The 12296-nt window shown below is 43.9% G+C and overlaps 1 protein-coding gene across 3 annotated transcripts in view; it reads right to left on the bottom strand.

Moving 5' to 3' along the window:
* The window catches only part of SLC23A2 (solute carrier family 23 member 2), a 308554-nt gene extending 298966 nt beyond the window's left edge, over positions 1-9588 (bottom strand). For 2 of the 3 annotated variants that reach the window (XR_012242995.1, XM_073622040.1), the window contains exon 1: positions 9439-9588. The gene's annotated coding sequence lies outside the window, so the exon portion shown is untranslated. The remainder of the gene's footprint in view (positions 1-9438) is intronic. The other variant, XM_073622042.1, reaches the window with a different exon arrangement.
* Between the last annotated feature and the right edge of the window lie 2708 nt (positions 9589-12296).

Below are 12296 nucleotides of genomic sequence, written 5' to 3'. Positions count from 1 at the left end.
TTATGTACAGTGTCTGTCATTTGTAATAAAGGTTTATTTAATTTCTTTCATTTTTTTTTTTTGGTGCAGACATCTCTTTTGTTGTGTGGGGCTTACATTTTTCTTTGCAAGGCTTCACTTCCAGTTTCCCTTACCCAAGATGGCAGTGCCAGCACCCGAGATCCGATTCAAGAATAAGCTTGGGTGAGCAAATCGCGGAATCCCTGGACAGGTAAGTGCCCTAATAGTAAAAGTCAGCAACTACCGTATTTGTAGATGCTGACTTTGAAGGACTTTAAAGAGCTCCACTTTAAACTGCTTTCACGAGGTGGTCAGCAATGGTGGCCTCTGTGTTTCTTCTTTAACGGACCTTCTACCTACAGTATCTCACAAAAGTGAGTACACTCCTCATATTTTATAATTATTTTATTATATTGCCGATTGCTGTCCCCTCAAATAACTCAACACACAGCCATTAATGTCTAAACCGTTGGCAACAAAAGTGAGTACACCCCTAAGTGAAAATGTCCAAATTGGGCCGAATTAGCCATTTTCCCTCCTCAGTGTCATGTGACTCAGTGTTACAGGGTCTCAGGTGCGAATGGGGAGCAGGTGTGTTAAATTTGGTGTTATCGCGCTTACTCTCTTATACTGGTCAGTGGAAGTTCAACTTGGCACCTCTTGGCAAAGAACTTTGAGGATCTTTGAGGCCTGCCTTGCTATAAGAAGATTGCCAAGACCCCGAAACTGAGCTGCAGCACGGTGGTAAAGACCATACAGTGGTTTAACAGGACAGGTTCCATTCGGAACAGGCCTTGCCATGGTCGACCAAAGAAGTTGAATGCATGTGCTCAGCATCACATCCAGAGGTTGCGTTTGGGAAAGAGACATATAAATGCTGCCAGCATTGCTGCAGAGGTTGAAGGGGTGGGGGGGGGGGGGTGTCAGCCTGTCAGTGCTCAGACCATACGCCGCACACTTCATCAAATTAGTCTGCATGGCTGTCGTCCCAGAAGGAAGCCTCCTAAGGATGATGCACAAGAAAGCCTGCAAACAAATTGCTGAAGACAAGCAGACTAAGGACATGGATTACTGGAACCATGTCCTGTGGTCTGAGGAGACCAAGATAAACTTATTTGGTTCAGATGGTGTCAAGCATGTGTGGCGGCAACCAGGTGGGGAGTAGAGGAGTCTTGCCTAGAGTCAAGCATGGTGGTTGGAGTTTCATGGTCTGGAGCTGCATAAGTGCTGCCGGCACTGGGGAGCTACAGTTCATTGAGGGAACCATGAATGCCAACATGTACTGTGACATACTGAAGCAGAGCATGATCCCCTCCCTTCGGAGACTGGGCCGCAGGGCAGTATTCCAACCTGATAACGAACCCAAACACACCTCGAAGACTTCCGCTGCTTTGCTAAAGAAGCTGAGGGTAAAAGTGATGGACTGGCCAAGCATGTCTCCAGACCTAAACCCTATTGAGCATCTGTGGGACATCCTCAAAACAGAAGGTGGAGGAGCGCAAAGTCTGTAACATCCACCAGCTCCATGATGTTGTCATGGGGGAATGGAAGAGAACTCCAGTAGTAATCTGTGAAGCACTGGTGAACTCCATGCCCAAGATGATTTAGGCAATGCTCGAAAATAATGGTGGCCACACAAAATATTGACACTTTGGGCCCAATTTAGACATTTTCACTTAGGGGTGTACTCACTTTTGTTGCCAGCGGTTTAGACATTAAAACAGCAAATTTACACTGTTATACAAGCTGTAAACTCACTACTTTACTTTGTAGCAAAGTGTCATTTCTTCAGTGTTGTCACATGAAAAGATATAATAAAATATTGACAAAAATGTGAGGGGTGTACTCACTTTTGTGAGATACTGTATGTCCTCAGGTCACAAGCGATGTTACTTATTGTCTTCTCATGACTATTAGTTCAGCTTAAAGCGGAGCTCTAGCCAAATAATTTTTAGCTTTACATACTGTGCGAAGTGTAAAAAAAAAAAAAAAAAAAAAAAAAAAATTAGAACCTGTAAGGTTTTTACTGATGTCTTTACTGACTGTGAGAGATCATCTTTTTCACTCCCATCCCTATGGCTGTAATAAACAGGATAAAGAGGTTTGCCACTTTCAAAAAACCTGTTCGCCTACTTTTCCTCTACTCGCTTGTGTGAGATTCTGCATTCAAAGCCTTGGCCAATGAGAAGTTTTAGGCTGGGTTCACACTATTGCGAATTGGATGTGGGTGTTTCTCCACATCCAATTCGCATAGCAGGAGATTGTGACCGGCTCTCTATGGAGCCTGTTCACACATTTCCGGAGCGAATTGCACAGGGGTCCTGTGCGTTTTTTTGGTCCGTTTCAGGTCTGAATTCAGCCAAAAATTCGGGCTGAAATCGGACCTGAACGGATGAATGGAGATGTAGCGGACTCCCTGCTGCAAGCCGTTCCGTGCTCCAGTGTGAACCCAGCCTCAAACAGTGTTACAGTGCTGTTGCTTCGAAGACTCAAATAACATGCAATATAAAGGAAAGTTGGTGAATAAGCATCAAGTCCCAACATAAGGAGCAATCTGGGTGTAACTTATAGATGTCCTGCAGTAGCCACCATACTCTATCGCAGCTCCAGATCAGGCACATTAGAATACCCGTGCCTCCGCTCATCCCCAGCACTGACACCTCTCATAAAACATAGAAGAGTGTTGGCAGAAAAAGAGTCAAAATAGGAAAATGCGGCAACTCCATGTCCATATCCAAATGTAAACGTTTATTGGTACATGTAAAAAGATACAAGGGTTGACGCGTTTCGGCACACTACCTTGATCACAGCACAAAGATAAAAATGACAAACATGCTATATATATTAAATAAGAAGGGACCAGCCCCACCCACCGCTTGATCTATAATCCAATCACACTAATGAATCTGTCGGACTGCCCAGTTGAAGGTAATGGGGAGAGGAAGAGAGATCATGTACCACTAATGAGAAACATTAAAAAAGTAAAAATAAAATAAACCATAAGGAAAGAGCAGAAAAGAGAGAAAGAGGGAACAAAGAAGAGAAAATAATCACATATTTCTAGATATCATTATAAACACAAGCATATAAAATAGTGAATTGTAACATGCCTACAAGGACCTATTTTGCACATATAAATAGAAGGGTGTGAAATTAAAAAGGAATCAGTTCCAACTCTATAAAAATCCATGTACATGTCTCAAACACTACTTAATTGAATATTGTAGAAAGCTGGAGAAAAATATAAGAAGACAGCTAAACTTGACTGCTATTTTAACCACTTGCTTACTGGGCACTTAAACCCCCTTCCTGCCCAGACCAATTTTCAGCTTTCAGTGTTGTCACTCTTTGTATGACAATTGTGCGGTCATACAACACTGTACTCAAATGACATTTTTATCATTTTTTTCACACAGATAGAGCTTTCTTTTGGTGGTATTGAATTGCTGCTGTGTTTTTTATTTTTTGCTAAATAAAATAAAGGAGCAAAAATTTTGAAAAAAAAAAAAAAAAAAAAAAAAAAAAAAAAACTTTCATAGTTTGTTATAAAATTTTGAAAACAGGTCATTTTTCTCCTTCACCCATGTGCGCTGATGGGCACTCCTGAGGCGGCACTGATTAGCACTCCTGAGGCAGCACTAATAGGTAGCACTGTGGGTACTGGCAGCTGACACTGGTGGGCACAGAAAACGCAGCCGCGGCTTTCTGTGTGAGGGACCGATGTCCCTCTGACAGAAGCCGGTGATCGGCTTTTTTTTTCCCTCACGCTGACAGGAGGGGGAAAAAAAAATACTGATTACCGAGCTTCTGTTTACATCACATGATCAGCCGTCATTGGCTGACAGCTGATCACGTGGTAAAGGGCCGGGATCGGGCCCTTACTCTGATCACCAGAGTCTCATAGACTTGGCGATCACAGAGCGCGCTGCGCACGACCAGCAGGGACACGCAGATATCGCTTGCTCGGGAGGGCATCCTTGGATGCCCTCCCGGCAATTAAGGCCCACGCTGTAGCCATCTTTGGCATATAGCGCGGGTAGCAAGTAGTTAAGAAAAGATCCACATCATATCTTTGGTTCAAGCCTGGGGGATATCTGCTATGAAGGTTAAAAATCCACCAAGAGTTTTCGTTGGATGTCAGAAAAAGAGCAAGTTGCCCATCAAATCTGTCACTTTTTTTTTTTTTTTAACTTTGTCTGAGTATAGATCTAGGTTTGTCATAAGCATGTTCAAATTCACTTACTGTTCAATGACTTACTACCTCTGCTGGAGGTTTATTCCAGGCATCAAATACTCTAAGGATAAAAGAATACTTTCTACGATTAGTTTTGAACATTCCTCTTTCCTGTTTGAGGTCATGACTCTGTCCTTGGCCTTAGCTTCATATTGAAAATACTGCCTCCCCCCGAACCTTATTCACACATTTAAGGTATTTAAAGTTCTCATGTCCCCCCTTTCCTCTTTCTCAAGATTAGACATTTTAAAAGGAGATTGTCAGCATTGAACTATTATAAAAACTAGTTATTTCTGACAATCCAATATAATCTTAATTGAAAAATCTCCTTTTATGTTGTGAGGTCTGCCTGTCTGCTGGTCATCTCTTTCCATATCTTCCTGGATTCCCTGCACGCTCTGCAGCTTCTCCTCTACTGTTTGCTTTCCATTTCTAAGGACTACATATCCCATGGTACCTTGCAGCCTGCAAGCTGTGATTCCTGTACTGACTCCGCCTCCTGAAACTCCTCCTCTATGTAGCTCTAATTCAGAAGGCAGGTGTTCCGTCAGATTAAGAGACAACCCTTCAGATTTCGTAGCGGAAGTGACGTTCCATCACAGCCATCTTGGTACACCCCGCAGTCGTCCACACCAAGCTTACAGTCTGAAGTCACCAAGTGGACATCTTTTAATACCCACCGAAATCTTGCATTTCACACTTATTTTTATCACTAAAACTGAGCTTATATAATCAAATACAGTATTTAGAAGTCACTGGCACTGTCTTGATGTTGAATTTTAAAAGCAGCAGCAAGCCTGCTGAGCTCACGCGTTTGCTAATGTGACAGAACACCACTGCTTTTAAAATGCAACATGAAAACAGTGTCACAGACTTCTAAATAGTGTATTTCACGACAGAAGCTCAGTTTAGTGGTAAAAATACGTGTGAAATGCAAGACTTCGGTGGGTGTAAAAAAAGATGTCCGCTTGGCGACTTCAGACTGTAGGGTTACTGCGGCTGAGTGTGGGGTGTACCAAGATGGCTGTGACGGAACGTCACTTCCGTTACAAGTTTTGACGGGTCGCCTAATCTGACGGAACACAGGCTCTGTGAAGTGTGTGACACAGCAGTGCCAACTCACAGGCCATAATTGAGTGCGTGTCACAGAATGCCAGGAAGAAAATATGTGGGGATCTTCACAAAGTAAGTTTACAAACTTCAAGCTCATTTAGATTAATAGGGGTGGACAAGGAAACACTGAAATTCGATGTGGAAATACATTTTTAATTTTACATTTTGACCGTAGACACACATTAATTTCCTGCAGTCTCTCCTGGTATGTTTTATCCCTCAGACCTTTCACCATTTTGTTGCCAGTATCTTGACATGTTTTACACTCTAGCACTCTTCTGTGGTGCTCCAGAAGATATTAAAGTGGAGCTCCACCCAAAATGGGAAGTTCCGCTTTAAGTACTCTCCCTAGGCATCCGAGTGGAAGTTTTACTCTCCCCCTTTCTCCCTGCAGTCATCTGGGACACGTCACAGGTCCCTGATGACTGCTGGACCATTCAGGACATGCAGCGCGACTTGCGCATTTGCAGTGCGCACCCCGGCTGTGGAGCCACAAGCTGTCACAGCCAGGTGCCCACAATTGAAATTCCGGCACCAAGGAGAGACGAGGGAGAGTAGTGATGGTTCATGTAACCACATCGCTGGATCATGGGGCAGGCGAGTGTGTGTATTAAAAGTCAGCAGCTACACTTTTTGGAGCTGCTGACTTAATAAACATAGAAACGTCTGGAGCTCCTCTTTAGGGTGCACAATGCTTCTTCAGGTGCAGCCCTCCACGGATCTGGAAATCTCTAATCAACTGCAAAAAACACAAGGGCGCAACTGCTTGTACATTACCAGCACACAGTTTTTTTAGTTTCCAAATACCAATACTCACAAACATAAAAAATCAACAGGCTCGCATAAAAAAAAAAAATCAACAGGCTCGTAAATCATATGCTTCAGCCTTGGACTGTTTTTTGCCCTTGACTTGTTCTAACTTATATATTTTAAAAGAGAGGTCTTCAGAATTGGTCACAGTATTTTGAGGTCTATCTAAAGATCTATACAGAGAAATCGGGACCTCTTTCCTCCTGCTGGTGACCCCTCTAGTGATACATACCAGATTTCTATTTGCCACGCCGCACTATCTGCTTAATTTGCAATCATTTGACATAAGCTTGTCCTCCGTAGTTCTATCCAACACTGCACCCCCAATAATATACTCTATCAGAAGGTTCTGTTTCCCTAGGTGCGTCATTTTACATTTAAAATCATTGAGCTGCAGTTTCCACTGCTTTGACCTATTTTCCAGCAATGTCAAATTATGCTTCATGATACAGACATCTCCAACAATATCCACCTATCGTACACCTTTTCATCACCAGCAAAAAGACATACCTTGCCGACCAACACTCCACTTATATCACTAAAGCCCCATACACATTATCAGATTTTCTGCTGATTTTTTTCCTTCAGATTTACCAAAACCATATAATATTAGGTCAAACCTTAGGAGTTTCAATTTGTTTGCAATCAGGCAGGCCCATGCACTACATGGTTTTGGTAAATCTGAAGACAAAAATTAGCAGAAAATCTGATAGTGTGTATGAGGCTTTACATGTACCTACCACCACCAGTCCTCAGCTCAACCCCAGCATTGATACCTTACATATCTCTTACCACCAGTACGAAGATCTCTCACACGTGCCCTACCACCACCAGTCCCCAGCACGGATACCTCACGTGTCCTTCTACCATCAGTGCTCAGCTCATCCCTACCATTGATATCTCACATATGTCCTTCTACCGCCAGTACCTAAAGATCTCTCACATGGGTTCTTCCACCAGCTCACCCTCTGCACTAAAAACCTCACATGTCCACCACCAGTCCCTCTCATCATCCTCAGCACTGATACGCATCTGTATCCTTCCATCACCAGTCCCTAAGATCCACCGCTGTCCTTATACCTCACACGTCTCCCTCAAATGTCTCCCAGCACCGATAACCACAGGTGTCCTACCACCACCAGTGCCTCAGATCATCCCCAGTACTGATATCCCACATATGTTCTACCAAAACCAGTCTCTCCAATCACCCCCAGAACTGATATCTCACATGTATCCTTCCACCAGATTCTCAGCTCTCCCCCAGAACTGATACCCCACATGTGTCCTTTCATCGCCAGCCCTCAGATCACCCCAGCACTCATACCTCTCTTGTCCTTTCACCAGTCTTCCAGACCAAGCCCAGCACTGATACCTCACGTGTCCTTCCACTATCTTTGCAGCTCACCCCTGCACCGATAACCCCATGTGTCCTTTCAACATTACTCAGTTCACCCCTAGTACTGATACTCCACAAGTGTTCTTACACAAGTTCCTCAAATCACCCCCAGCATTGATACTCCATGTGCATCCTTCCTACATTACTCAGCTCACCCCTAGAAAATATACCCCACATTTATCTTTACATCTAGTCCATCAACTCACCCCCAGCACGTGTACCCCATGTGTGTCCCTCCATCACCAGCACTGATACCTTCCATGTGTCCTTCCATGACCAGCACTGATACCTCATGTGTGCCCTTCCATCATAAGCAGCGATACCTCACGTCTTTCCATCACTGATACTCCATGCGTGTCCTTCCATCACCAGCACTGATACCTTCCATGTGTCCTTCCATCACCAGCATTGATACCTCATGTGTGTCCTTCCATCACAAGCATCGATACCTTACGTGTCTTTCCATCACTGATACGCCATGTGTGTCCTTCCATCACCAGCACTGATACCTAAAGTGTGTGTCCCCCCATCACCAGCACTGACACCCCATGTGTGTGTCCCCCCATCACCAGCACTGACACCCCATGTGTGTGTCCCCCCATCACCAGCACTGACACCCCATGTGTGTGTCCCCCCATCACCAGCACTGACACCCCATGTGTGTGTCCCCCCATCACCAGCACTGACACCCCATGTGTGTGTCCCCCCATCACCAGCACTGACACCCCATGTGTGTGTCCCCCCATCACCAGCACTGACACCCCATGTGTGTGTCCCCCCATCACCAGCACTGACACCCCATGTGTGTGTCCCCCCATCACCAGCACTGACACCCCATGTGTGTGTCCCCCCATCACCAGCACTGACACCCCATGTGTGTGTCCCCCCATCACCAGCACTGATACCCCATGTGTGTGTCCCTCCATCACCAGCACTGATACCTTCCACGTGTCCTTCCATGACCAGCACTGATACCTCGTGTGTCCTTCCATGACCAGCACTGATACCTCATGCGTGTCCCTTCATCATAAGCATTGATAGATCCCATGTCTTTCCATCACTAGCACTGATACCTCATGTATGTCCCTCCATCACCAGCACTGATACCTTGGAGATTGACTGTGATACACCTGCCTGATAGGCCCCTAACCCTCCAGGAAGTACGGCTCCCTCCCTGACACACATTGCTATACTGGAGCAGGCATAATCTGGTGCACAGTAACCAATCATCTTCTATCTTTTGTTTGTTTAGTTAAAGTGGTAGTAAAGTCCGTTTTGTGATTTGTACCTACAGGTAAGTCTATAATAAGTCTTCCCAGTAGGTAAAATGAATAATCACCTAAACCTGCACCGTTTAGGAAATATTCACACTTGATGCAGCCGGTGACTTCACCAGCACATGCGTTCTGCAGGTCCGTCATACCATGGCGTTACCAAGGGCTCCCACGCACATGCGCGGGAGTGACATCAGCGCAGCTCCGGCCACTCACAGCTGGAGTATGCAAACCTGGAAAAATGACCGGGGGAAGATGGAAGAATTGTCAGCGGTGACAGCACGCCGCAGGACGGCTTCGTTCCAAGGTAAGTATTACATAATGCCATGCATACTAGCATATTACCCAATTGTCTTACAGAGGAAAGTTTTTTTTTTTCCTGCAGCGGTTTACAACTGCTTAGAGATTTGAAAATGAAAGCTAGAATGTGATTGGTCACTATGCCCAGTACATCCCTGTGTAGTGGTGTCACAGGCTGCAGACATACACATGACACCATGGTCCCTCTGCCATCTTGCCCTCCATATGAGCAGACACACACACAGGACTCTCCCTCAGGTGTCTGCACACACTGATAAAGGAGTCCTCCACCCCCAGCCCGTGCACATTACCTGCCATCACCAGCATCCAATGGCGGACTGACTACCCGTTGTCCGGGGCTTTGTCTGTGAGGGGCGGATCCTCAACTATCACTCTCTACATTCCGTATGGCGGCACTGACAGCTCATACAAGGCCCCGCCCACTTCTACGGATCACCGCGGGACGTCTAGTATTGGAAGGAAGGGCAAGCGTGCGACATCACTGCCCTCATCTTCTCACTTCCGGGTTCATGTAAACCACGTGAAAAAGTCACATGATCCGAGCCCTCATCTACAGAGTAGCTTGTAGCCAGTATGATCCATGTCTTCCCGGTATAAGAGAGGGATCACCTCGGCATTGCTGTGCGAAAAGGATGTCATGCCGAGTGAAAGCAAATTATAAAAGAGAATCCACGTATTGTATACACTGTACAGCAAAGAAGCCCAACTAATGAATTATATGCACACATAATAGAAGTTAGTTCCACTTTAACCTCCCTCATGACCAAGAGACAAACCTTAAAGTGAGTGTAAAGCTTCAAATAGGTTTTTTATTAACCTCTTCAGCCCCGGAAGATATTACCCCCCTCCTGACCAGAGCACTTTTTGCAATACGGCACTGCGTCGCTTTAACTGAGAATTGCGTGGTCATGCGACATGGCACCCAAACAAAATTCGTCCTTTTTTTCCCATAAATGGAGCTTTCTTTTGGTGGTATTTGATCACCTCTGCGTTTTTTATTTTTTGCACTATAAACAAAAAAAGAGCGACAATTTTGAAAAAAGACACAATATTTATTACTTTTTGCTATAATAAATATCCCCCAAAAATAAATAAAAATACTTTTTTTTCTCAGTTTAGGCCTATATGTATTCTTCTTCATATTTTTGGTAAAAAAAAATCGCAATAAGAGTATATTGATTGGTTTGCGCAAATGTTATAGCGTCTACAAAATAAGGGATAGTTTTTGTGGCATTATTATTTTTTGTTTACTAGTAATGGCAGAGATCTGCGATTTTTATCAGGACTGCGACATTATGGCAGACACATCGGACAATTTTGACACATTTTTGGGACCATTGGCATTTATACAGCGATCAGTGCTATAAAAATTCCTTGATTACTGTAAAAATGTCACTGGCAGGGAAAGGGTTAACACTAGGGGCGATCAAGGGGTTAATTGTGTTCCCTCTCTGTGTTCTAACTGAAGGGGGAGGGGACTGTGTAGGGGAGATGACAGATCGCTGTTCATACTCTGTATGAACAGACGATCTGTCTGTCCTCCCCTCAGAGAATCGGAAAAACTGTGTGTTTACACACACAGATCCCAGTTCTCCGTGTGCCCGAGTGATCGCGAGAGTCCGGCGGTCGTGATCACCGCATCGGCTCCGTGGGCGAGCAGGGGGCAGGTGCCCCTAGTGGCCAAATAAAGAAGCGACGTAAGATAGTGGCAATTCGCGCAGCCGAGCCATGTTGCTGCAGTACAACTGCGGCGGCTGGTCGGCAAGCGGTTAAATCAGGTTATCAAATTTCATATACAGTACCCCCGCTATAGTATACTCTTCCTATATTACCTTACAATAAATCCGTGATCCTCAAAATGTAAAGAAAAATTGAATGAAAAATTCAAACACAATATATACAATAATTTTCTAGATAATAAAGGAGCTGCTGCTTCTGCTGTGAAGGTAATGGTTGATCCTATGATAACAGCTTTAAAATTGTCACAGCACGACCCCCTTAAATTCTCTTATAAAGGAATACAAAGGGGGGACTTTAGATGAGGCAAATGACAAAAAATTGTAAAAAATATCTTGACATATTTATTTACAAATAGCATAGCACATTGCAATGGTATATACACATGGAATAATGATTTCATATATTTACATGCCAAAAACGAGTTCATACTTATACATGGAAGGCTTAGCAGTACATGCAGTTACCAACGTAGTAAGATAATTATATTCTGTGTAGGGGAGTTGGTAAGAATGACAAAAGGTTGATGATGTGGTCTAGATGAAAGATGGGTCCTATACTGAAAATATGGCTACATCCTACAGTGCTCGACGCGTTTTGTGGACATTCCACTTCCTCAGGAGCGGACGCATGGACTTGTCTGCAAAAGACATAAACACCAATGTAATTTAATATTGGACTCTAACATCAAAAGGAGAATGAAGGATGGAAACATTTTCCAACCCTGAATAAGGTTCAAAAGCAAGTGGAAAGTAATGTAGACCCAAATGCGGATCGGGCGCACATTCAATGTCTCCAATGAAAATAAAGATCTCCATATTGTACTTGGTGGTAATATGAAGTGAAAGATTCCAAGAATAGATATTTGGGGACATTGAATGTGTGCCCGATCCGCATGTGGGTCTACATTACCGCAGCTCCCGGGACAGACGATTTATAGCGACCCTCATCTGGCAGTACCACATTATTTTGAACCTTAGCCATTTATAAGTATTCAGGGTTGGAAAAATGTTTCCTTCCTTCATCCTCCTTTTGATGTTAGAGTCTAATAGATTATATTGATATTTATGTCTTTTGCAGACAAGTCCATGCATCCACTCCTGAGGAAGTGGAATGTTGAGCACTGTAGGATGCAGCCATATTTTGAGTTTAGGACCCATCTTTCATCTAGACCACATCATTAACCTTTTGTCATTCTTACCAACTTCACTACACGGAATATAATTATCTTACTACATTGGTAACCGCATGTACTGCTAAGCCTTCCATGTATAAGTATGAACTTTACATTTTTGGCATGTAAATAAATGAAATGAAATTACTGTTCCACATGTATATACAATTGCAATGTGCTATGCTATTTGTCAGTAAATAAGTAAAGATATCTTTTACCATTTTTTTGTCATTTGCC

The sequence above is a fragment of the Aquarana catesbeiana genome, linkage group LG03 (genome assembly GCF_042186555.1).
Source record: "Aquarana catesbeiana isolate 2022-GZ linkage group LG03, ASM4218655v1, whole genome shotgun sequence".
In the NCBI taxonomy this organism is placed as follows: Eukaryota; Metazoa; Chordata; class Amphibia; order Anura; family Ranidae; genus Aquarana; species Aquarana catesbeiana.
Note: the sequence above shows the minus strand (reverse complement) of the source record. Positions and strands in the feature narration are given on the sequence as shown.